Raw genomic sequence first — 27,594 nt, 5'->3', positions numbered from 1 at the left:
TAAAAATAGTAATAGTGGTGGAGTGGGAATCTTGTTTTCTAGAGATTTTTTACCCATTTCTTCTGTTACTGAGGAAATTATTGAGGGTCGTTTATTAAAAATACAAGCTGTTTTTGAAAATGTAAAACTGACCTTTATTAATATATATGCTCCAACTGTAGGCACAGAAAGAGTGGTCTTTTTAAACACCCTTAATACTGTTATTAGTAATTGTAGTGATGATGAATACATGTTCCTGGGTGGTGATTTTAATTGCACTGCAAATGCAAATTTAGATAGAAACCACCCGGAACCACATGGAGCCAGTAAGACATGTCTTGTTAAATTAATTGAGACAAATAATCTATGTGATATTTGGAGGTTGTTTCATAATACTCAGCGCCAATATACTTGGTCTCATGCAAAAGATAATGTGTTATCATTGGCTAGACTTGATAGGTTGTACTGCTTCAAGCATCAAAGTAATGTACTAAAAGATTGTTCAATACATCCAGTTGGTATTTCAGACCATTCCCTTGTACACGTTTCTATCTTTATAAAAGATGTGAAATGTAAAAGTGCTTATTGGCATTTTAATGTGTCTTTACTTTCTGATAAGGTTTTTAAAGATGCCTTCAAGTTTTTTTGGAGGTGTTATACAGAAACCAAATCTGAATATACTTCTTTACAACAGTGGTGGGACATAGGGAAGGGTAAGATAAAACAGCTGTGCCTACAGTATACTCTCAATGTCACAAGAGACATGACCAGATCTATGAAAGCTTTGGAGAGAGAAATAGAGAATCTCCAAGATTCGGCAGACTCCACAGAAGGAGGAGAACATTTTAAAATTCTAAAAAGTAAAAAGTCAGCTCTATCTAACCTTTTGGGTTTTTCTGCCCAAGGTGCTCTGGTTCGCTCCCGTTATCAAAATATTGTAAAAATGGATGCACCCTCTCATTTTTTTTTCGGCCTTGAGCGGAAAAATGGACAAAAACGACTTATGCACTCTCTGCGGTCCAGCACCGGGCAGCTTTTGCAGGAGGCTGTGGATATCCGGAAATGTGCAGTTGCTTTTTATGAGACACTTTTCAAGAAGGAGTTCCAAGAGAGACCAGAGGTGGCGCAGTCCTTCTTTGATGACTTACCTAGAGTTCCCGAGGAGGCTAACGCAGAGTTAGATGCACAAGTCTCTGCTGATGAGCTTTTTTCTGCGTTACAGAGTCTTGAGAGTGGCAAAGCTCCAGGCATTGATGGTCTTCCTGTGGACTTTTACAAAGTTTTCTGGCCTGTGATTGGCAAAGATTTGCTGCTTGTTCTCAGAGACAGTTTGAGCAAAGGACATTTACCATTGAGCTGCAGAAGAGCAATACTTACTCTTCTCCCTAAAAAAGGAGACTTACAAGACATTAAGAACTGGCGACCAGTGGCTCTGCTGTGCACCGACTATAAACTTTTGTCAAAGGTGTTGGCCATGAGGCTGAGAAAAGTTATGGAGCATATTATTCATATTGACCAGACTTATTGTATACCCAATAGGTTGATATCTGACAACATTTTTTTAATTCGAGATGTTTTGAATCTCTCCAATTCATTGGGATGTGAAGTTTGTTTAATTTCAATAGATCAAGAAAAGGCGTTTGACAGAGTTGAACATGAGTACTTGTGGCAAACGTTAGATGCGTTTGGGTTCAGCTCTGGTCTTATAAACATGATTCGAGTCTTGTATAGTGACATTGAGAGTATTTTAAAGATCAACGGTGGTTTAAGCGCTCCCTTTAAAGTTCAGAGGGGTGTCAGACAAGGATGTTCTTTGTCTGGCATGCTGTACTCCTTGGCTATAGAGCCTCTACTGCACAAATTAAGGCAGACTCTTTTGGGTGTAACCCTTCCTGGGTGTGAAACTGTGTTTAAACTATCTGCTTATGCCGATGATGTTGTTGTTATTGTCAAAAAACAACATGATATTGACACCCTCATAAAAAATGTTAATGATTTTGGTGTATTGTCATCTGCTAAGATTAACTGGAAAAAAAGTGAAGCTGTAACAAACAGTGATGTGTTAAATAGAAATCTTGTTTTACCTGATGGGTTAATTTGGAACAAGGGTGGGTTTAAATATCTTGGTGTTTATATTGGTGATGATACTAGTATGTGTAAAAATTGGGACAACGTTTTGGAAAAAGTTGAAGGCCGTCTCAAAAAATGGAAATGGATCTTGCCACACATGTCTTTTAGAGGTCGGACATTAGTGATTAACAACCTAGTATCATCCATGTTGTGGCACCGATTATCTTGTGTAGATCCTCCAGCGCAACTGCTAGCCAAGATACAGGCTGTGATGGTGGACTTTTTCTGGAATCGTCTGCACTGGGTCCCACAGAGCGTACTGTTTCTACCAAAAGAGGACGGAGGGCAGGGACTCGTTCATCTCGCCAGCAGGGGCGCTGCTTTCCGACTCCAGTTTATTCAAAGACTACTTGTAGGGCCTATAGGCCTGGTATGGAGACCCTTAGCCCGAACCATTTTAACTCGAGGTGGAAATTTGGGTCTTGCTGAACCTTTATTCTTGATGGACCTGAGCTCTCATAAACTCTGTCATCTCCCAAAGTTTTATCAAGGACTGTTCAGTGTATGGGGGATGTTCCATAAGAAAAGAAAAACAAGCTGTGAGTCTTTGGCATGGCTGTTGAAAGAACCAGTAGTGCATGGCACTCGCTTTAATGTTGAAAAAATAACAGGACCCTTTGTGATGCGTTTGTTCTCTTCGGCTGGGGTTACTACATTGGGACATGTGGTTGAACTTTGTGGACCAAATTTGATAAACGTTGAAGTTTTAGCATCTCATGTGGGAGTTAGATCCATCAGGTTCTTAAATCATCTGCTGAATACGTGGAAGTGCGAACTTACAAAGACTGAAATATCTTTGTTAAATGATTACTGTAATGGACATTGTCAACCAGCTGCTGATGAATCTTTTCCTTCATTGACTCTTTTCCCTGATTTTAAAGACACTACTGGTCAACTGTTGGAGTCCAGAGAGACTCTCACAAACGAGTTTGATGTCATGGGAGGAAAAAATATGTATCAAATGTTTGTTAAGGTTTTAAATAAAAGTAAACTTAATGGTCGGACTGACACTCCTTGGAGAGCTCATCTAGGGCTTGACAATGAGGTCAGACCTGTGTGGAGAGCGGTTTACAAACCACCGTTGACAAAAAGAGTCGGAGATTTACAATGGAGGATCCTACACGGTATTGTGGCTGTTAATGCTTTTATTTCGGTTATTAATCCCAATGTAAGTGAAAATTGTCCTTTTTGCTTAAAGCGGGAAACAGTTTATCACTGCTTTTTGGATTGTAGTAGATTGGACTCTTTATTCCAGTTGTTACAACAAATGTTCATGATGTTTGGAGAAACGTTTTCTAAGCAAATGTTTATTCTTGGCTTTAGATACAATCAGAAGTGGAGAGTGAAATGTCAGTTGTTTAATTTTGTATTAAGTCAAGCAAAAATGGCTATCTACCTCAGTAGACGAAATAAGGTAGAAGAGTCCTTAGATTGTGATGTAAATAAGTTTTTTGTCAGAATGATAAAGGCCAGACTAAAAGTTGATTTTGATTTTTACAGTGCTACAAATAATGTAGAAGAGTTCACAAACACTTGGTGTTTTAAAAATGTTTTGTGTTTTGTTGTGGAGAATGAAATGTTTTTTGGGAATGTTTTATGTTAATTTTTTTGCATTTATTCTGTTACTTATTTTTATTGTTTTATTTATTTTTTTGGAAATAGAGGATTGTTGTGTCATAGAAAGCTCTACTTTGAATAAATAAAGAGGTATTGAAATCTCAATCTCTCTCTCTCTCTCTCTCTCTCTCTCTCTCTCTCTCTCTCTCTCTCTCTCTCTCTCTCTCTCTCTCTCTCTCTCTCTCTCTCTCTCTCTCTTTCCATTTATTTATTATACAAAACATGTCTGCCTCTCTATTTATTACTAGATAAACATTATAAACGGTAAATGAAAAGTTTTAAAAGGAGTTTTAACCCATAGCCCTCTTAATAAGATTAGTTTATAATTAATCTCCAGAATTCAGCCTCACTTCTCTCATTTGCACATTCTCCCATTTCCTGTTTCATGTTAAGAGTGTCGAAGGTTAGCACATGAAAAGGCAAGTTTTCTAAGATTTTTTTTCTTTCTTTTTTTTGCCTAAAATTTAATTAAAAATGCTTGTTTTTTTATATTTTACATAAATGTTTCCTTTTTTTCACTTTGCACCAGAATGATTGCCGATTTGTTATTACACTCAGCCAGTGTTATTTTAGTTTTTATTTTAGTTAAATAATATTTTTAGTTATTAAATTTAATATTAATTAATATTAAAATATTACAACTTCATGTTAGTTTTAGATACATTTTATTTCATTATTTCATTATTATTCATCATGCTTTTGTCATTTCATTAGTTTTTTTTATTTAGGTTTAATTGATTTCTGTTTAAGTTTTAGTTAGTTAGTTTTAGTTTTTATTTATTTATTTGGATGCTCATGCTAAACTTGCTAAACTTGTTAAAAAGTTGGATGTATGATGGAGTATTTCTATGCCAAATACACTGCTTACGAATTCTAACACATTTCAGATTTTTGTTTTGTTTTAAGTATGGCCATGTATTACCTCAAAATGGGTGTAATTCCTTGTATGGACACTTCTTCCAGATGAGTGAGAGAGCGCCCAATGAAGGTGCTATGTTAGGGTCATGGGAGCTGTTGGCAACGCTTTGTTTTTATACCAAGAAAACAACAATGTCACTAAAGTAGTGTGTTTCTGGTTGTGAGGGAAAGATAACCTTGTTCAGCTTCCCAAATAACCAAGCATTAAGGAAAAAGTGGATGCAGTTTGTTTTTCCAGACCAGCAACAGAGTTCTGCAAGTGTGTTTGTTCTTCGAAACCGCTGGCGGTAAGTTAAACTTCATCAAATGTCTGTATTGTTGGCAATCGGCGCATATAATGTGAACAACACGAACGTTTAGTCAATTGAAAGTTATCCAGGGAGGGATAATGGCATTATGTATTGTGTGATTAGGAATACAATACCCATACCCCAAGTCCAAACCATGTATGCTAATAGTCAATCATCTCTGATGATAGAAACACTGAGAGAAAAACATGTTCTGTGTGAGCAGAAGTGGAGACTGTATGACTGTATGAACATAGCATGTGTGCTTGTGTTGCTCTGCATATGTGAGCGTGTCTGTAGATGCACATGTACGATTAATTTTTGAAATCATGAACATGAATAATGCATTAGAAAGGAAAGCAATTATAAACCAGTTTTATTTCGTAATAAAACACTGTTAAGATATAATGAATGCACTTTCATTTCTGAGTTGCCAAAGGTGCTCCTGCCACAAAGCAGTTTTATTTGTGGGGAAAGGCATTTTAGAAATAAAAACCAAGCAGCAGAAAGTAATTAAGTGCTCTGTAATAACAAGAAAGCACCATATTAGGGCTCGTGTGCTCAGACCGCAGATGCAGTGTAGCTTGAAGCCAAAGCAGTTGGAATAGCGAGACACTTGAACAGAAAAAAAAAGCAAAACGGGAAAAGTCAAGAAGAGGCTGAGCACAGCGTGTTTAAATGCGCCAAGAAAAAGCTTTTCAGCTGTTGTTGAACTCCACATTTAGTTGGGCTAATTAGATTTCTAAAGCTCACAGTGTGGCATATTTGCCTCTAATCAAAATCATTCAACATATCAGTCTGTGTTGATATTCTATGCAGCAGCCATTACTGTCAGAGGTAATGATGTGATCACAGAGAGTGGAGTCAGGGAAGCCGCTCTCACTGTCTTCTGCATGTAAACCCATTTTTAACCAATACGACTCTCATTTAATTAAATTGCTGATCTTAAGCCAGCCACCTCACCTAATATTTGTCAAAGAAATAGCAGCAAGGTTCTCAGATCAGCCAGACATCTACCATTTTATTGCTGGTCTAATTTAGCCAGAGTTGGACTATAATTGCCAAAGTCAAGAACTGCCCAATTAGATAGGAAGGATTATTTTGTTTTATCGTGACATTTTAGAGGCAAGATTTCAATAATATTACAATAACAAACCTTTAAACCATACAAAAATTATACTACTAATAATAACAAATAAAAAAAATACACAGTTTTTTTACGGGGGGGGGGGGGTATACTGAGCTTTTTACACTGTTAAAGACTTGGATTCCCATCCTCAACATGGACAAAGTTTCAAAAACTAAGTTGGACGTTTGATGGAGTATTTCTGTGTCAAAAATACTCCTTCCGGTTTCTCACAAGTTTCAGAGAGTTTTTTTCGAGTATGGGTCCGCTTGATGTCGACAGAGCGGAATGTCCTTGTATGGGCCGTACGGGCTCTTCTCCCGGAAGGGTGCGTGCGAGCGACCAGAGCAAGAGAATAAATGCACGCCCATAAACACTGCTCTCAAGCTGCAGATCCACTCGTCCGTGCAACACTTCTGTCGTGTCCCGCTCCACTTTATTCCTATGGGTGACGTCAAGCGTCTTTAATGCGACCGCATAGCATTCCGGGAAGGCAGCACTGCATTTGAACCGATTCGAACGCAGAAATGACGAGAAGCGTCACAACGTCATTCTTCAGTCGTGTCGCAAAAGTGGATCTCCACGGTCACTGCTGTCACAGGACTTCACGAAATCAACAAGAAGTGTGTTTTTGACGGAGCGGTCCCAGCGATAAATGTTCATGATCGTGTTTTGGAAGCAGGCGGTGAGTAAAACTGCTTCAAATGTCTGTGTAGTTGGCTATAGTGGCGCAAGTAAACATCAGTAAACAACACAATCGTGTATAACGTTCAATGGAGCATGCGATGTATGGTGTGTGTTTAAATACATTTGTTTAGCTGACCAATATAGGTGTCAGTTTGTTTATTGTAAAACCACCCAAACATAAACCTAGCGTTCTCACAAAGCGTGCTTCTTCATTCAAATGCGCTAACGTTACTCCATTGTTTTTTTTTTATATCCTATCTGACGTGCAAAATTGTTTTGCTTGCTACTGCTAGTCACATTCAATAGTCCATAAAACAAATAATGTCATCATATACCGCGGGTAAACAAACGCAAATGTTGACAAGCCACAAAATATAGTACATACCACAGAGACGGACGTCCTGATGTTGCTGCTTATCCTGTTCAATTTATTTTAGCCTCCGGATCCGATTCTGGATCATATATGTATTAGTTGAATCTGATTGATAGCCATGGTTTATTAGGGTAACGTTTTCTTTTCCACGCATGACAATGTCAGCTTTCAGACACCCTAAATGCAACAGCTGCGCGCTTGTCATTCTTTAGCTCCGCCCACACTATACGCCTCCAGCCGCTCGTTTTTTTTTGTCCTGGAAAGACTCGGTACAGCCTATCTTTCCTTTATAAATATAATAAAACTGAAGACTTTTCGGAGATATGAAGGATGCAATACTACTCATTAGGTACTCAAGATTGACTGAAACTGAGTGTGAAAAAACACTTTAAGTGATGATATGCCTCCACCAAAACCCGGAATGACTCTGAACATTAATGTAGAAAATCTTGAACAATTGTTGGGGATGGACAAAATATGAAACTGTCTATTAAAATTATCTTTGTCAGCTGTGTTGATCACTGTTAATCTGGCCAGCATCCATGCAGGAAAAATCATTTTTATTAAGTTAATAAACTTGTTAACATAAGATGGGCAATTTGTTCTTTGTAAGTATTATTGATATTTTGTTGCATAATTTTGCTACATGGATTGCCATTAACTAGTGACACATTTCGCAAACTGAGTACTAAGAAAAATGAGGTAGTTAACAATATTAATTATTCTTTATATAAATATTCTCAATAAAGTTGAACGTTTGATTTAGTGTGCCAAATAAGGTCTTACCAGGGGTTTTAAGATATGGTTGCTAGGTGATTTTTTTATGGAACCTTCAGAAAACTTTAACTATATTTTTATAAAAATTGACTTTGCTGACTCTATTGACTTCAAACAGGTGTAGCTCAGTCATTATTTTATTTTTAGATTCAAACAAATCATACATCAGTTTGAAGGTTTTTTAATGGAGAATGTGAAAATAACAAGAACTCATTTTTTTTTTAAAATTACTCATTCTGACTAATTTTGCATGCACACCTCACATATTCACTAAGATTTTACTGACAATATAAAGTTCAACAATACATTGTATTGCACTGTTCATCTTCACATGGATTGTTTTTGTATACAACCAATTCCTATGTCATATAAACACTTTTTTTTAAATTACTATAACTTCTAAAACTATTTTACAATATTACTGGTTTTCTGTATGTTTCATCAAATAAAGCCTTGGTGAGCATAAAAGACTTACAAAAACCTTACAAAAATGGATCTTAAAAAACCCAAATGTTTGAATGTTTTGAATATACTGGCAATCATGGATTAATTGAAATGACTGAAATGAGGGTTTATCCTTGGTTTAAAAAAATAAATAAAAATCACCTTTTTAAGCCATTAGAGAGCACATATATATGGAGATACCAATCAAATATAATAAAAAGGTTGAAGAATATACTGTGTGAGTGTGTATTATCTTAGTACAGATTGTTTTCTGTGGTTTCAGAAATTCATAAAATCTTCCTTGTTCACTGTTCTTCAATATAGGTATTACTGTCTCTAATCTCTCCCCACGTTATAGAGGGTTAGAACAGTATTTGAAAGTAATGTGGAAGCTCTTCAAAGAGACAGAGTAACAAAGCCAGTGAGAGAGAAAGAGCCACAGAGGAGAGAAAAAGATATTTAGAGTTTCTAATTTCATGAGGATGATCCTGGGTAAATGAGTCCTGCCCAAATTAATAGAGTCATAAAAAGAAATAAAGTTTAAAAGCCCTGGAATTAATCATGTTATAGACACGCTGTGACCATCAGGAATGCTTCAGAAATTGAATAATGTGAGCTAGGTGCATGTGTGTGTGTGTGTGTGTGTGTGTGTGTGTGTGTGTGTGTGTGTGTGTGTGTGTGTGTGTGTGTGTGTGTGTGTGTGTGTGTGTGTGTGTGTGTGTGATAATCACAGTGGCTGCTTCCATGCGCTCCTGTAATTTCAGCAGATGTCTAATCTTTCTCCAAAGGAGGTGGATGTTGCTCATGCTGAACAGTATCAGATCTGGAGTCCTTCTCCCGACAGGCCACTGGAGGTTAATGTAAATATCAAAATCAGCAGCATGTGACTTTTGGAGCATCAGTGTATTTCACAGCACAATTTCTCCTACACACAGATGCCCTGAATATCAGACCAGTTCTTAATTTATTGCACTCCAAAAAATTTTTTTCATTTTTTTCTTTTTGCATTTAATTACAGTACCATTCAAAAGTTCAAAGCTAGGATTGGTATAATTTTTTATAACTTTTTCGAAAGAAGTCTCTTATGCTTACTCAGTCTGCATTTGTTTGATCAAAGTAAAAAATGGTAAAATTGTGTAATATTGCTTTCCATTTTAATATGTTTTAAAATGTAGTTCCCTATCTGGGAACTCAAGCTGCGTCGAAGCGTTGTGAGAACGCCTCTGCGTGATTGTGTCGTGAAGCGTGTGTAGAACCAGTCCAATCAGGAGATCGAACGTCATAGACGGGGTGACGACCGGAAACTATAAAGCAGCCGCAAACACAAACAGAAACTAGCTTCTGTGCCTTCAGCAAGCGATCTGTGTGAACCTGTCTGTCTATTTGGTGTTTTTGTCTGTCTATGAGAGAGAATTGTTCCACCTTTGTTAAATATTGCTATATATATTAACAAAAAAGGAGAAAATAATGGCGAGTGAACAGTTCACGAGGTTTGTTCATCCTTGACCCCGCTACATCACGGGTGGGGATACACACTCTCTGTGTGTAAGCTGTTTGGGAGCGCAGCATGCCCAGGCAGCCCTCGAGGGGACTGCTTGTGAGCATTGTGAGCGGCTTCCGTTAAGAACGATGTGCTCCCGCCGGGCACTCTTTGAGGAGAGTGCCTCGGCTCATGTTCCCCGCGGCCCGGGTCCCGCTGCTGCCAAGGCAGAGCGGCGGCTTCAGTCATGGGGTTCACAAATGGACCTTGCAGAGGGGTTTGAGACAGGCCCAGCCTTGTCTCAGCCCTCACCTGCACCATCCAGCGCCTCGTCTCGGGGTTTGGAAGCCCGCCCTGCGGTTTCTTCCCCCCCGGGCGGGGCACCGGTGCTTCAACTATCCAGCTCTGAGGAGGTGGACGTTGAGAGCATCGCGACTGAAGACTCGCCACTTCAGTCACCTGCAAGCGAGGAGCTTATTGAGGTGCTCACGAGAGCGGTGGCCAGATTCAACATTGACCGGCTAACCGAGAGATCAGAATCCCATCGAAAGAGACATAGTAAATTAGATGAGCGATTCCTGCCCTCTCGTGCAGCGGAGCCTCAACGTCGGGGCCTGCCGTTCTTCCCCGACCTGCACACTGAGGTGTCTAGGTCGTGGAGGAAACCGGCGTCATATAGAGTTTTCAGCCCACAAACTTCAACTTACAGTAACATCGTAGGGCTGAAACAATATTGTTATGGGGCGATGTCGAAGAGACGCTCGCGAGCCATCTCTCGCCTTCATCGGCATCATCCCTAAAGGCCCCGACTTTACCCACCAAGCGGCTAAAGACAACAATGGCGTTGGTGGGTAAAGTGTACTCGGCGGCAGGTCAGGCCGTGGCATGCCTGTACACAATGGCGATCATGCAGGCGTACCAGGCCGACCTGCTTAGGGACTTGGATGGTAGAGACGAGGTGGGGGGAGATGTCATAAATGAGCTTAGACAGTCTGCCGATCTCGCTCTCCGGCCCACCAAGGAGACGGCCAGATGTGTGGGCCGCTCTATGGCAGAGGCATTGGCCACGGAGAGGCATTTGTGGTTAAACCCCACCGAAATTAAGGAGAGGGAGAAGAGCTTCCTGCTCGATGCGCCGCTGTCCCCTGCGGGCCTCTTCGGTGATGCCGTACAATCAGTCACCGAGAGGTTCCAGGAGTCAAAGAAGCAGGCGGCGGCGCTAAAACAATTTCTCCCTCTCCGATTCCAAGTCCCTGGGGCTGCTGCAGAGAAACAGCAGCCCAAAGAAAAGCTGAGTACGAGCTCCTCGCACAGGGCGCAACAAAGGCAGAGTGTCGCCACCCGTACTCCTCCACAAAGAGATTGGGAGGCGGGGCGCTCTCAGACGAGGCCTTCGAGGGGTAGGGCTGATCTGAGGACAGTCCTTATCGCCAAGAAGGCCTCGTCAGGACGCTGAGGGTTGTCCCCTCCGCAGGAAGGCGGTGTTTACCTCAGCACACCTCTGGGGGCCACGCTGCCAACCCTGCCGCAATGTCGGGGCGCAGATGGTCCCCTCCCCCCTCAGGGGGCTCCCGAGCAGTCAAGTCAGGTGTTCCCTGTCAGTCCTCCGCTTCAGGGCACTGCACTTGTTGCTCAAAGTACACTAGAGGCCAGCCTCGAGAGGCTGGTTCCCTTAGTAGATTTTCTAGATGAATGGAAACGTCTGTCGAATATATCTCGTTGGGTCCTGCAGATAATAGAAAGGGGGTACGCAATTCAGTTCAAAGGCGGCCACCTCCTTTCAGTGGTGTCCTACCCACAGAGGTGGGCCCGGAGCAGGCTCTGGTGATGGCACAAGAAGTAGAGACACTCCTGCGAAAGGGGGCGATAGAAAGGGTTCCTCCTCCCGGCAGGGAGTCAGGGTTTTACAGCTGTTACTTCATTGTGCTGAAGAAGGATGGGGGGTTGCGCCCGATATTAGAACTGCGTCTATTAATTCGCTCTGTGGCGAAGCTCAAGTTCAAGATGCTTACACTCAGATAGATCATGTCTCAGATCAGGTCAGAGGACTGGTTTGTGACCATAGATCTCAAAGACGCATATTTTCATGTCTCCATCCTTCCACATCACAGGAAGATTCTGAGGTTTGCCTTCGGGGGAGAGGCATACCAATATCGAGTACTTCCCTTCGGGCTAGCACTGTCACCCCGCACCTTCACCAAGTGTGTGGATGCAGCTCTGGCGCCGTTGCGTCTGCAGGGCATCCGCATACTCAATTATATCGACGACTGGTTGATTTTAGCTCACACCGAGCAGATGGCGGTTCAGCATCGAGATGCTGTTCTCGCACACATGTTGAGGTCGGGGTTGAGATTGAATGCAAAGAAAAGTGTGCTTTCTCCGGCTCAGAGGACCACCTTTCTAGGCGTGAATTGGGATTCGGTAATTATGCGGGCGCAATTATCGCCGACACGCATAGCATCGATCCTGATAGCAGTGAAAGAACTGAAGCTAGACCGTGCTGGCACTGTAAAGCAGTTCCAGAAACTGTAGGGCTCATGGCGGCTGCGTCCAACGTGATACCTTTTGGCCTGCTGAACATGAGGCCGTTACAGTGGTGGCTCAGAACAAAAGGGTTCTCCCCGAGGGGAAATCTACTCCGCACAATCAAAGTCACACGGCGATGCCTTCGTGCTCTGGTCATGTGGAAAGATCCCGGGTTTCTGGCCCAGGGACCTGTGCTGGGGGCTCATGTTCGTTGCGTCACGCTAACGACAGATGCTTCCCTCACGGGATGGGGGGAGGCCATGAGTGGTCGCTCGTCCCAGGGTCTATGGCAGGAACATCAGCGGCTATGGCACATAAATCGGCTAGAGATGCTGGCTGTGTTTCTTGCATTGAAACAGTTCCTGCCCAACCTCAGGGGCCACCATGTATTAGTCAGGACAGACAACACAGCGGTGGTCACCTATATAAACCATCAGGGGGGTCTGAGGTCCTGCCCCTTATACAAGCTGGCACGTCAGATCCTCCTGTGAGCCCAAGGGAAACTGCGTTCCATCAGGGCAGTTTACATCCCGGGGGTCCTAAATCAGGAAGCAGACATCCTGTCGAGGCAGGGGCCGAGGCCCGGGGAATGGAGACTCCACCCTGAGGCGGTGGAGCTCCTGTGGCAAAGATTCGGGAAAGCAGAAGTAGATCTGTTTGGGTAAGCGCAGTCGACTAATCGACTAGTCGACTTTAATGCTCTGCTATGACGCTTTAAGCTTGACGTCGACTAGTTGCTGGCCTATAGAGGGCACAACAGGATGAGCAATTTCCTGACACGCAGGCTGTGTTTTTAATGGTTAAAATAACAAATAAATGCATACTCCGAGAGCTCTCCACAAGACATGTTTGATTATAGCATCTGGATGCTCAAAATTGATCGGGAGAATGCACACACGTAAGTTAATCATCGCGCTAAACTAATGATTGCTAAATTGCAACACACAGCGATCGCACATCACGCGGAGATCGCTCGCGCCGCACACAAAACCATTCAGTAGCGCAGAAATGTATTGTCAACACTGTTCTGTGATTTATCAATAAAATAGCTTAGAAACTGAAAAGTTCTAGCATATATTTATTAATCATTAATGACGTCATCAGCAACTAGTCGACGTCGACTCGACTTTCATCACAAATGTCGACGTTAAATAAGGTTGTACTCACACTAGCCAGTTTGAATCGTGCCCGAGTGCATTTGACCACCAAAGCGCGGTTCGTTTGACTAGTGTGAGTTCTCCGAACCGTGCCCGGGCGCGGCTCGATTAGCTGGCCTTGGCCCGCTTGGAAGAGGTGGGCCAGAGCATGGTTCAGTTGGACTCGTGCGCGGTTCGCATGCAGTGTGAGCGCTAACCGTGCTGGAGTCCGTAATCAAAGCTGCAAAGTCCTTGCTGCACTTCAGCTGGTACCTAGCAAACCTCCTCATACGAGCAGCATGATTACGTGAAAATGTTCGCGCTACTAAGGCGACTCTGTTTAACAACAGGCTGTGAGAGGGCTGTGGACCACTGTGGACCAAACGACACAAAATTATCGACAAAGAAAACAAAGCAATGGACATTGTGTTCAGACTCAGAGAGCACCGCTCTTCCTGTTCATCCCGAAACCGTCGCACCATAATGACGTAGGCGTGCTCCGGCATGAATGCTGAAACTCAAACCGTCGCACCATAATGACGTAAGCGTGCTCCGGCACGAATGCTGAAACCCTATGTGAGTGCGGGCCAGAGGGGGAGTGGGGAGGGGGGCAATCGTACTCGGGCCCGGTTCATGGCAACCGTGCCTAGTGTGAGTACACCCTAAATTGTTGTTCCCCTAGTTCATGACTCTAAGCCTAAGCTTAAAAATTCAGAATAAGCAGTGATTTCTCTTTTTAAGAAAATAATAAAAAGTTTTTACACTGGCAGTTCAGTTTAGAACAGGGCACAGTTCACATGAAAAATTGGTTATGTGAAAGCTGTCATGTGGAACCGAACCTGAGACCGAATCCTGGAGGTGCTCTGAGTTCGGTTGCACTCAAACTGTGCCGTGATTCACTTGCATCCATTTTAGCTGATTATAATGTACAGTTCAATAAAACACATGCACTGTAAGTAGGGATGGTGTTAATAGATTTAGCTCGGATATGAGAGAGCGAGAGCATGCGGTGTATTCGCGCATTGCAAATAATCTCCTCAGTGTCCCTTTGCAAGCATGCAATGAAAAGCCACGTCATCCAATATATTGACCTGAGTTCTGTTTTCTATCATAACCAGGGTTTAACAGAATCACATTGACCAGCACTGTGGCAGAATCGAGCATTAATAAAATTAGTGCCGTTAAAATGAATTTGCGTTAACAAGTTATTATCATGTTAATTTTATATAAATAATGTCATGTTACTTTTTAATCAGTTTACTGAATAAAAGTATTCATTTATTTATTTATTTATTTTTAAATCTTACTTACCCCAAAATTTTGTACTTATTATATTATGCAAAAACTGTTATCTGTACAGTTGGTTGGATTATTATCTGTCTGAAATGGCTGTTGGAAAGATTCTCATTTTTTTATAATGTTTTCACAATAAATATTCTGCCCCAGAACCCAGTTTGAAAAACATTTGTTTAGCCTGCAAAAAGGTTGTTAATTGTGCTTCTACTGATTTTGAGAACTTGACCCTTGGCTTGACTTGAGGATCTTGTGTTTGGATACATTTAACAAGTAAAGACTAAAAAATGGCTTTAGAAAACAGGTTTATGGGTAAAAAACACATTCATATATGTTCTTATATATATATATATATATATATATATATATATATATATATATATATATATATATATGTGTGAAAATATTCATAAGAACATATATGAATGTGTATTATGCTAGTTAAATTTGGCTACACCTCTCAATTAAAATAATCTAAAATAATCAACATTAAACTAAGGGTAGGAAATGTACTTGCTTTATTTGTCATGAATCATGAAATCTGACTAATATTTTGCCAAGACCCTTTTCTGAACACACAGTGTATAAGAAAGAACACTTATACATAATTACTGAAGCTCTGAGGCTCTTACAGACCGACATCATTCAGCCTGCTCATGACCTATTTATGACTATAAACAGAACTGATGTCAGATCCGACAGAAATATATCATTGTCATGGGGCTTATTTATTTCACAGGTGCACAAGATGTGCTCTCTGATCTTCTGCACCAGACGCAGGTCAAATGATGTGGTTGATCAGAACACAATGGTCCCTGCTCTGCTGGATGTGTCTTTTTCCAGCAATCGTTTGAACTCATCACAGGTCGAACGGCCACAACCGGCGCTATCTTCCATTTGTGATGTGAAGCAATGCTCTGATGTGCAGATGTTCTCATTAGCTGCACCTACTGGAGATGATCCCGTATTCTCAGATAATGATGTTTCCTGCAGTGGACATCCAATGTTATTAGGTCGATAGTTTTTCTTTTTTGTGATACTATTGTTCTCATCCTTTAGAAACAACCTTGGAGAACTGAAATTGCAATGCATAATAGAATATGTTACTTTGACACTGTTGATGAAACTTGGACTCATGTCTTGACTATACAGGTCCTTCTCAAAAAGTTAGCATATGTGATAAAAGTTCATTGTTTTCCATAATGTAATGATAAAAATTAAACTTTCATATATTTTAGATTCATTGCACACCAACTGAAATATTTCAGGTCTATTATTGTTTTAATACTGATGATTTTGGCATACAGCTCATGAAAACCCAAAATTTCTATCTAAAAAAATAGCATATTTCATCTGACCAATAAAAGAAAAGTGTTTTTAATACAAAAAAAGTCAACTAATTATTATTTGAAAAAGTTCAAATAATTATCTTCAGTTATGCACTCAGTACTTGGTCGGGAATCCTTTAGCAGAAATGACTGCTTCAATGCGGCGTGGCATGGAGGCAATCAGCCTGTGGCACTGCTGAGGTGTTATGGAGGCCCAGGATGCTTCGATAGCGGCCTTAAGCTCATCCAGAGTGTTGGGTCTTGCATCTCTCAACTTTCTCTTCACAATATCCCACAGATGGGGTTCAGGTCAGGAGAGTTGTTAGGCCAATTGAGCACAGTAATACCTTGGTCAGTAAACCATTTACCAGTGGTTTTGGCACTGTGAGCAGGTGCCAGGTCGTGCTGAAAAACGAAATCTTCATCTCCATAAAGCTTTTCAGCAGATGGAAGCATGAAGTGCTCCAACATCTCCTAATAGCTAGCTGCATTGACCCTGCCCTTGATAAAACACAGTGGACCAACACCAGCAGCTGACATGGCACCCCAGACCATCACTGACTGGGTACTTGACACTGGACTTCAGGCATTTTGGCATTTCCTTCTCCCCAGTCTTCCTCTAGACTCTGGCACCTTGATTTCCGAATGACATGCAAAATTTGCTTTCATCCGAAAAAAGTACTTTGGACCACTGAGCAACAGTCCAGTGCTGCTTCTCTGTAGCCCAAAGTGGCTTGACCTGGGGAATGCGGCACCTGTAGCCCATTTCCTGCACACGCCTGTGCACGGTGGCTCTGGATGTTTCTACTCCAGACTCAGTCCACTGCTTCTGCAGGTCCCCCAAGGTCTGGAATTGGTCCTTCTCCACAATCTTCCTCAGGGTCCGGTCACCTCTTCTCGTTGTGCAGCGTTTTTTGACACACTTTTTCCTTCCCACAGACTTCCCACTGAGGTGCCTTGATACAGCACTCTGTAAACAGCCTATTCGTTCAGAAATTTCTTTCTGTGTCTTACCCTCTCACTTGAGGGTGTCAATGATGGCCTTCTGGACAGCAGTCAGGTCGGCAGTCTTACCCATGATTGCGGTTTTGAGTAATGAACCAGGCTGGGAGTTTTTAAAAGCCTCAGGAATCTTCTGCAGGTGTTTACAGTTAATTAGTTGATTCAGATGATTAGGTTAATAGCTCGTTTAGAGAACCTTTTCATGATATGCTAAATTTTTGAGATAGGAATTTTGGGTTTTCATGAGCTGAATGCCAAAATGAATGCTACAGGCTGATTGCCTCCATGCCACGCCGCATTGAAGCAGTCATTTCTGCAAAAGGATTCCCGACCAAGTACTGAGTGCATAACTGAAGATAATTATTTGAACTTTTTCAAATAATAATTAGTTGACTTTTTTTGTATTAAAAACACTTTTCTTTTATTGGTCAGATGAAATATGCTATTTTTTTAGATAGGAATTTTGGGTTTTCATGGGCTGTATCCCAAAATCATCAGTATTAAAACAATAAAAGACCTGAAATATTTCAGTTGGTGTGCAATGAATCTAAAATACATTCTTTAATTATAATTATCATTACATTATGGAAAATAATCTTCTTTTATCACATATGCTATTTTTTTGAGAATGACCTGTATGTGATGTTTAGATACACGGCCTTCTGATAACAACACCTTTACACATTTACTCACAAATGTTGGCCAGCTTGATCGAAAAGCTCCTGACTGCTGCACAAAAGTCTAATTTAAACCGTCCTTTTCCTAATCAGCAGCGTCTGTTTATGCAACCTTGCTTATAGTTCAGTCTCACCTCTGCTGACGCCTACTGTAGGCCATTCAGAGAAGGATTCTATTTAACAAACAAAGCGCAGCTAGCACCAGCAATCACAATGCCAGCAGAGAAGCCGCGGCTGACAGACAGGACTTAGGACATTGAAAACCAGCTCTGAGGAGGAAGCTGTGAAAAAGAGCTCCGGCAATGGGGATTATGGACAGCACTACTAAACGGCATAATTAGATAGTGGGTCTGGCAGTGTATAAAACATCTGCTTGCTTATCTGTAAAAAAAAAAAAAAAAACAGAGTGAAAGGGTGATGAGAAAAGGGAAGGGAAAAACAGCAGAGAATTGCAGGGAGTACAAGCTCGCCAAATGCGAGGTTGAAAGAAAGGCCTTTACCTTGACCATCTCAGTGTACATATTGACTATACAGGTGCTTTCCTTTTATACTTCATTCTTATCTCATTGTACCATATTCCTGTGCCTTTAATAACCAGACTTCCATTCAGTTTGGATGCCATATTTTCCCTCTTCACTGTATTTCGGAATCACATTGGGATTGATGAATAATATGCACTGGATATGTACAACACAAACTGGAGGCACAACAGTTTACTTAATTTCTGCTATTTGAAAGCAGCCTACATAATTAAAGATCTCCCTCTTTTCGTTTTCTTCCGTAATGCTTTTAAAAATAAAATGGTTGAACTTCTGCTTTAGCGCAGATGCAGTGAGTGGAAACAGGGCAATCAGTTCGTGGCTTTGCTTCAGCTGTGCGATAACCTCACGAGGGGCGAGCTGAATTTCTGACACGCCAGAAATTCATCCAACCATCCGATTCCCGATCGTGAGAGGTTTGTCGCCCTCTCGTTTCCCCCTGTACACTGCACGAACACCTCACGACAAACGACGCACGATAAACCTGAAAATCGGCCCGACCCAAAAAAGAGTCGCACGAGTCAGAATTTGGCTTGAAATCGGACGGAAATCGCACAGTGTATGCCCGGCTTAACCTAAAGGATTATTAGGAACACCTATTCAATTTCTCATTAATGAAATTATATAATCAACCAATCACATGCCAGTTGCACAACCATTTATATGGTTTACAAAGAATGGTGTGAAATGGGAAAGACATCCAGTATGCTGCAGTCCTGTCGGCAAAAATGCCTTGTTGATGCTAGAGGTCAGAGGAGAATGGGCCAACTGATTCAAGCTGATAGAAGAGCAACTTTGACTGAAATAACCACTCGTTACAACCGAAATATGCAGCAAAGTATTTGTGAAGCCACAACATGCACAATCTAGGATGGGCTACAACAGCAGAAGACCCCACCGGGTACCACTCATCTCCAATACACATAGGAAAAAGAGGCTACAATTTGTGCAAGCTCACCAAAATTGGACAGATGAAGACTGTTGAGACATTTGGCGTAAACAGAATGATAACATGGATCCATCATGCCATGTTACCACTGTGTAGGCTGCTGGTGGTGGTGTAATGGTGTGGGAGATGTTTTTTTGGCACACTTTAGGCCCCTTAGTGCCAATTGGGCATTGTTTAAATGCCACGGCCTACCTGAGCATTGTTTCTGACCATGTCGATTCCTTTATGACCACCATGTAGCCCTCCTCTGATGGCTTCTTCCAGCAGGATAATGCACCATGTCACAAAGCTCAAATTATTTCAAATTGGTTTCTTGAACATGACAATGAGTTCACTGTACTAAAATGGCCTCCATAGTCACCAGATCTCAACCCAATAGAGCATCTTTAGGATGTGGTGGAACAGGAGCTTTGTGCCCTGGATGTGCATCCCACAAATCTCCATCAACTGCAAGATGCTATCCTATCAATATGGGCCAACATTCCTAAAGAATGCTTTCAGCACCTTGTTGAATCAATGCAACGTATAATTAAGGCAGTTCTGAAGGTGAAAGGGGGTCAAACACAATATAAATATGATGTTCTTAATAATCCTTTAGGTGAGTGTATAATGAAAGTCAGTGGGGTCCAATGTTGTTTGGATCCCAGTGTTCTTCAGAATATCTTCTATGTTCCACAGAAGAAAAGAATGTCATACTGGATTAGAATGGCATGAGGGTGAGTATTCATGAGTCCTTTGAGAGGTGTTCAGTAAGAATATGTTCTTATGTTCTGTCTCTATTTTTTGTTAAATTGTTGGGATATAGTTATATGTATCAGGTAGATGTCTTTTGGTTGTTGGGTCAACATTTCAGCATCTTACGTCTTGAGAACTATAAACGGACAAAGAAAAACAAGTCTTTATATCTAACACTTTAATCCAACAATATCTCCTAAGTGAAATATACTTTATATATCCACTGGCTCATTATTTACATAACAATTGCATGCCATAATCTGTATGTTGGCTACACTGAAGATGTTTATCTCCAAAACATACTGTATAAGCAATGGACATGTCTGAGATTTGTTACACTCAACTTAAACTGATTTTAAATTGAATTTTTAAACTGTAAATAATAGCAATTTAGACTTAGAATTATGTCCAATTTGTATTAGTCTTGGTGGAAGCTCTTATTAAACATTCAATTCATTGTGTGGCCCTACACAGATAAGGTTAATATTTTAATACAAATAACTAAAAACAGAAAGGTCTAATTTAGAAATGTAATTTACAATTGTGATCAAAATCAGTTTCAAAAACCAGTGTTATTCCTTCCCTGTCTGTTGGGTTTGATTTGTGTTTGTACTAGGGGAACAGTAGTGACACTCCTCCTACATAGTTCTGTTTTAGAGCAGCAATATGAATTAAATATTGAAGGCATTGGTGCTTTTGAAGGCGGCATCCACCACCACGCTTTGTTGACCACTTTTAATTAGGCAGCACATAGTGCTGTGAGCCACCCCACTTCAGTCTGGGCTGAATTCAGTAATTGCTAAATTTACTGTAATCAATGTGAGGAAAGCAGAGTTTGATGGCCTGCCAGAAAACTCCTGTGTGGCAAAATGGGGAAATGAGAGACATTCAGTATAGACTTGCATTCTGAGTGCTTTTACTGTAATCGGAATTACTTTCACTGATGCCTTCCATACCCGCCTTTGTCAAATGTTGTAAAGCAGCTCAAATTTGAAATCACTAGTTTAGTATTTGTTAAGGGTAACAAATAACATCCAGAAAATAATTTAAAAAATAAATAAATAAAGGATGGTATGATCTATGTATTTAGCATGATTAATAGTTTGTAAAGAGTTAGTTCACTCAAAAATTTTAATTAGCTCATTATTTACTCATCCTCAAGTCATCCTAAGTGCATATGACATTCTTATTTCAGACAAACGGAGTTATATTAAAAATGCCATGGCTAATCCAAGCATTATAATGGCAGTGAATCGTTGCCTCGTTTATGAAGTCCATTGGCAAAATGCATCTATCCATCATATAACTGATCCACGCGGTTCCGGGGGGTTTATAAAGGCCTTCTAAAGCATAGTCGTGCATTTTTAAAGAAAAATATCCATATTTAAACATTTATAGACAGCCGTACACAATTTGACTTACGGCAAAAGAGTAACCCCTGAAGCGATACAGAAGAAGCATTGGAAGCTTCATAAGGCCTTTATTAACCCCCTGGAGCCGTGTGGAGCAGTTATATGGATAGATGCACTATTATGGACTTCACTGCCATTATAATGCTTGTGTTAGCCAGGACTTTTTAAATAAAACTCCAACAAATGTAATATACACCTAGGATGACTTGTCATCATCTTGAGTAAATCATGGGCTAATTTTAATTATTGGGTGAACTAACCCTATAATGTTGTCAATTTTATTCAACACTTTTTATTAGAATTTAGGCTACCATGCAACCATCACAGATTTTTAACTTTAACTGATTTCTTAAATGTGGGCAAATGAAGCCACAAGAGACTTAAGGATAGTACATTTCTTCTTTGATGGTGTTCATATTTTCAAAGCTCTTTTGTGTCTGGGAAATTGCTGCTAACTTCATTGCTTTGGAACACAAGAGGAATATTAGAAACTCTGAATTGCTGTTCTGTTGTCAATGTCCAGTGTCTTTTTTATATTTTAAATATGTCTAGTTCTCTATGACAGACAGTTTTCTACAGCCCGAGATGTAGGCCATCATAAATGAAGAATGTAACTTAATACTGTCATTTTGTAAGCGTTAAATACAGAAGATGGCGAAATAAGGAACACAGTGGCTTTGCAAAGCAAAATGGAGGGCTTTTCTTTGGTTTTAGCCCCATTCTATATGCTTTCTTCTGTCATTTGTAGAACTTTTCACAAACCAACTTTAACCAATTGTTTCAATCACTTCCAAATCATGCAGTTAAACACAACATTCATCCAGGTGTCAATGCGTCATTGTTTTCATGCAAACTGAGGTGCCATTAATGTGACCAATTTCACAGATGTGATTGTAACAGATATGGTGTTAAATGGAAACCACATAAACTGAAATTAAAACAGACAAAATACTGAACAAAACAAGGAGTTTAAATATAATATGAACCGATGATAATTATACTAACCACAAAAACGATGAAAATATGAGGAGATTCTGGCTGTGTCCAAAAACTTAGGCAACTGACTTGTTGACTCGCTGCCTTATCAGACTATGACTTGTAAGGCAGCGTTTGCATGAAGGCACCTCACAAAACTGATTTCGGACAGACTTCTTAGGCAGTTTAATGGTTTAATGATCTATCTAAAAAGAGAGAGATTTGGGGAGAACTAAACAAATATTGAATTACTAGATTAGTAATTTCTTGCTAGAAAGGACATCAGAAGTGAAAAATTTTGGCAAAAAAAAAAAACATATTTACACACAAAACGTCTCGGTTACGTATGTAACCCTAGTTCCCTGAGGGAACGAGCCGCTGCGTCGAAATGCTGTGAGAACGCCTCTGCGTTAATGCGTCGTGAAGCGCGTGTAGAACCATTCCATCGGAAGATCGATCGATCGTCGGCGTGATGACGTCATCGACCGGAAGCTATAAAGCGTCCGTGAAAACAAACAGGAACTAGATTCTGATAAAGCCTGAAGTAAGTGATCACGGGCACGCCGGGAGTATGGCCGGGCGACGCAGCGTCTCGTTCCCTCAGGGAACTAGGGTTACATACGTAACCAAGACGTTCCCTTTCGGGGAACTCGAGCTGCGTCAAAACGCTGTGAGAACGCTTATACCCACATCGCCATGGGACCAAGTGCCTCGTACGACTACGAAAGCACCTGCGCCCCAACAGTAGATGCCAAATCTAACTCATAGAATCTGACGAACGTTAGCGGCAAAGACCAGCCTGCCGCATTACAGATATCTTGGAGGGAAGCCCCCGACAAAAGTGCTTTGGAAGCAGCCATACCCCTGGTAGAGTGCGCCTGGACAGCCAGGGGAGACGGCTGCCCGACCGCCTCATAAGCAAGTGAGATGGCCTCGACCACCCACTTGCTCATTCTCTGCTTAGACACTGGAGCCCCCTTTTATGGGCTCCGAAACAGACAAACAGTTGATCAGTCTTTCTCCACAGGGCAGCTCTGTGGACGTATGTGTCTAACGCCCTGACCGGGCTCAGCAGATTTAATCTTTCCTGGTCTGACGTCAAAAATGGAGGAGGACAGAAGGCTTGTAGAGTGATAGGGTCCCGTGGGCTCATAGGAACCTTGGGGATGTAACCTGGTCTGGGATACAGGAAAGCCTTTACCATACCAGGCGCAAACTCTAGGCATGAGTGCCCTACTGACAGGGACTGAATATCTCCTATTCTTTGGAGAGATGAAATGGCCAAAAGAAAGATGGTTTTTATGGTGAGGAACTTCTCTGAAACCTCCTCTAAAGGTTCAAACGGAGGCTCAGATAAGCCCCGTAAAACAATGGCCAAGTCCCATGCCGGGACCCTCGAGTGCACAGCCGGCCACAACCTTAAGGTACCACGGAGGAAACGTGTAATTAAAGGGTGTCTTCCCAAAGACACTCCACCCAAAGGGACGTGGAAGGCAGCCATACTGCCTCCAACCATCTGCGATGATCTGATTTGATCTGCGATGCAATCTGTCTGAGTGTGAGCATCTTGAACTTGAGCTTGGCCACTGAGCGATTTAATAGGCGCATATCTAATATCGGGCGCAAGCCCCCATCCTTCTTCAGCACGATGAAGTAATGGCTGTAAAACCCAGACTCCCTGCCGGGAGGAGGAACCCTCTCTATAGCCCCCTTTCGCAGGAGTGTCTCTACTTCCTGTGCCATTACCAGAGCCTGCTCCGGGCCCACCTCTGTGGGTAGGACACAGCTGAAAGGAGGTGGCTACCTCTTGAATTGAATGGCGTACCCCCTTTAGACTATCTGCAGGACCCAACGAGATATATTTGACAGATGTTTCCACTCGTCTAGAAAATCTACTAAGGGAACCAGCCTCTCAAGGCTGGCCTCTGGTGTACTTTGAACAGCAAGCACAGCGCCCTGAAGCGGCGGACCGGCAGGGAACAACTGACTTGACTGCTCGGGAGCCCCCGGGAGACCGACTGCGCCCCGGCATTGTGGCGGGGTTGGCAGCGCTGCCCCCAGAGGGTGCTGCAGGGAAACGGGTACCGTTGGCAGGGGTAAACACCATTTCCCTACGGGGGGAACCACCCTCAGCGTCCTGACACTTCTGGCGTCAGGGACGCTTAGACGAGGCCTTCTTGGCGATCAGGACTGTCCTCAGATCAGCCTTGCCCCTCGAAGGCCTCGCCTGAGAGCGCCGCCCCTCGTCCCCGCGCTGAGGGGGAGTTCGGGTCACGACGCTCTGTTTCTGCTGAGCCCTGTGTGAGGAGCTCGTACTTGGCTTGGGCTGCTTCTCTGCAGCAGCCCCAGGGACCTGGACCAGGAGAGGGAGAAACTGCTTTAGCGCCGCAGCTTGCTTCTTTGACTCCTGGAACCTCTCGGTGACAGTGTGTACTGCGTCACCAAAGAGGCCACCAGGAGACAGCGGCGCGTCCAGCAGAAAGCTTTTCTCCCTCTCTTTGATTTCTGTGGGGTTGAGCCACAAATGCCTCTCCGTGGCCCACACATCTGGCCGTCTCCTTGGTGGCCCGGAGAGCGAGATCTGCTGATGTTCTTAGCTCATTTATAATATCTCCCCCCACTTCATCCCGTCCATCTAGGTCCCTGAGCAGGTCAGCCTGATACGCCTGCACAATTGCCATCGTGTGCAGGCATGCAGCAGCCTGACCTGCTGCCGAGTACGCTTTGCCCACCAATGCCGACGTTGTCTTTAGGGGTTTGGTGGGCAAAGTCCGGGCCTTCAGGGACGATGCCGAGGAAGGCGAGAGATGGCTGGCGAGCGTCTCTTCAACCTTTGGCATCGCCCCACAACCGTATTGTTTCAGCCCTGAGATGTTGCTATAGACCGAAGTCTGAGGGCTGAAAACTCTATATGATGCCGGTCTCTTCCATGATTTTGCCACCTCGGTGTGCAAGTCATGGAAGAACGGTAGGCCCCGGCGTTGAGGCTCTGAAGCGCGAGAAGGCAGGAATCTTTCATCTAGCTTACTAGTTCTTTTCTTTCCTGCCTCAGATCTTTCAGCGGGCCAGTCGATGTTTAACCTGGCCACTGCTCGCGTCGCAGGGGACTGAAGTGGCGAATCTTCAGTCACGATGCTCTCAACGTCCACCTCCTCGGAGCTGGATAGTTGGAGCACCGGCAACTCTCTCGGCGGGGAAGAAACCGCAAAGCGTGCTTCCAAGCCCCGAGAAGAGCCGCTGGACGGTGCAGGTGAGGGCTGAGATAAGGCAGCGCCCATCTCAAACCCCTCTGCAAGGTCCAATTGTGAACCCCACGACTGAAGCCTCCGCTCTGCCTCGGCAGCAGCGGGACCAGAGCCGCGGGGAACACGAGCCGAGGCACCCTCCTCGAAGAGTGCCCGGCGGGAGCGCTTTTGTTAATATAATGGAATATTTAACAAAAGGGTGGAAAAATCTTCTAAATAGACAGACAAAAACACCAAATAGACAGACAGGTTCACACAGATCGCTTACTGAAGGCACAGAAGCTAGTTCCTGTTTGTTTTCACGGACGCTTTATAGCTTCCGGTCGATGACGTCATCACACCGACGATCGATCGATCTTCCGATGGAATGGTTCTACACGCGCTTCACGACGCTTTAACGCAGAGGCGTTCTCACAGCGTTTCGACGCAGCTCGAGTTCCCCGAAAGGGAACTGACCAGCAAACGCAACTTTCGGACACCATCTTTTTTTCAGCTCAGCTGTCAAAGAATGGAATTCACAGGATTGTGGGATATCAAAGGCAGTGAAGGATACATGTATGCTTCCTTCAAAAATCAATCAGATGAAGGTATCTCATGGGGCAGGAAGTAAAGCTAACATTAGATTCAGACGTGCCTTGATGCCTTCCTACCTTGAAATATGTCCTCCAAAGGCAGCATTTTCTAGGTTTCGGACGCAGCCAATAAGTAGTGAATAGAGCAGAAAAACAGGAACTGAACAAGAATCCAAGTCTGTGGAATTTCACGGTCATTTGACATATAACTCCTTTATATTATAGATTAGTTAATTTTGCTCTAATAAAAATGACATATCATTTTAAAAGAACTTAACAATTGACATTACTATTCACTATAATTGATTTTATTGAATCATATTTTTTTTTCTAGATTTGTATTTTAAAAAACAGTGTTAATGCATATAGTTACTATAATGCAGTGTTCCTTTTTATCATCTTAAATGTTTTTCATCATGCAAATGTAAAATTTTGAATGCATATTTTTCCACCACTTTTTGCCTACAGTAGCAGAATACAACCTGAGAGTTTATGCGGCATTGATTCACCATTTACAATGGACTGGGGCTGAGGGTGTCATTTGGGACAGGGCCTACATGTAAATTACTCAAAGCAAACTTAAGTTAACCATTACATTAATAACCTCGGCAAGCTCCACCTGTGCTTCGCCACAAAGTCTTACCATCAGAAGCCTCTGCATTCCTCTGGGTGAGTGATATCCAACATTGCTGGCAGCAGTTCTCTTTTCCGATTGTCAAGTCGATGTCACATTCTTCTATTGAAATTCCCCTCTGCCAAGCTCGAATGTGCTTGCGTTCTTTTTTTCTCTCTCAGAAACTCTCTGAGGCCTTAATAAAGCAATGCTTTTGTTTTTAAATTATTCACAAACACAATGGAAAAAAGCCACCCAAATCCTCAGAGCTACTACTGGAATCCAAGCACCTGCCTCCCATAATCCACTCTGCTAAGTAGCACTCTAAATCATTTCCCTAAAAATCTCTGTCTTTTTCACCAGATTAATTTTCAGTGAATAGCCTCTGTCATTTCCAATTTGCTTACCTGAAGCATTTCCATGGTGATGCTTGGGCAAAGACAAAAACCTAAAAGGCATGTAGACATATTATTCTACATGTATGTTTAAAGCATGGCATCCTGAATCCTGCTCTCAGAGCTTTCATCAAAAGCATTCATGCTAGTGCGTCCTCACTGCATTAGCACCCGCTGCCAGTGAAAAGAGCTGTTATCAGAGGTCTATCTGTGAGAATGGATAAATTGTAGATCAAATGGGGCCTCTTAGACCTTCAGAGCTCCACTTTTTACATCCTGCAAAGGCCTATTGCACAAATAGAAGAGGCGTCGGAACAACAGAGCAGCGCATAGCTGCACTTAAACAGGCGCTGTCCACTGCACACCTCTTACCATTCCA

The 27,594-nt window shown here is 42.3% G+C and overlaps 1 protein-coding gene across 1 annotated transcript in view; it reads left to right on the top strand.

Annotated features, from left to right (window-relative positions):
* The window catches only part of galntl6 (polypeptide N-acetylgalactosaminyltransferase like 6), a 276,939-nt gene that overhangs the window by 33,953 nt on the left and 215,392 nt on the right, over nt 1–27,594 (top strand). The gene's annotated exons all lie outside the window — the stretch shown is intronic.

This window comes from Pseudorasbora parva, chromosome 4 (genome assembly GCF_024679245.1).
Source record: "Pseudorasbora parva isolate DD20220531a chromosome 4, ASM2467924v1, whole genome shotgun sequence".
Classification (NCBI taxonomy): domain Eukaryota; kingdom Metazoa; phylum Chordata; class Actinopteri; order Cypriniformes; family Gobionidae; genus Pseudorasbora; species Pseudorasbora parva.
Note: the sequence above shows the minus strand (reverse complement) of the source record. Positions and strands in the feature narration are given on the sequence as shown.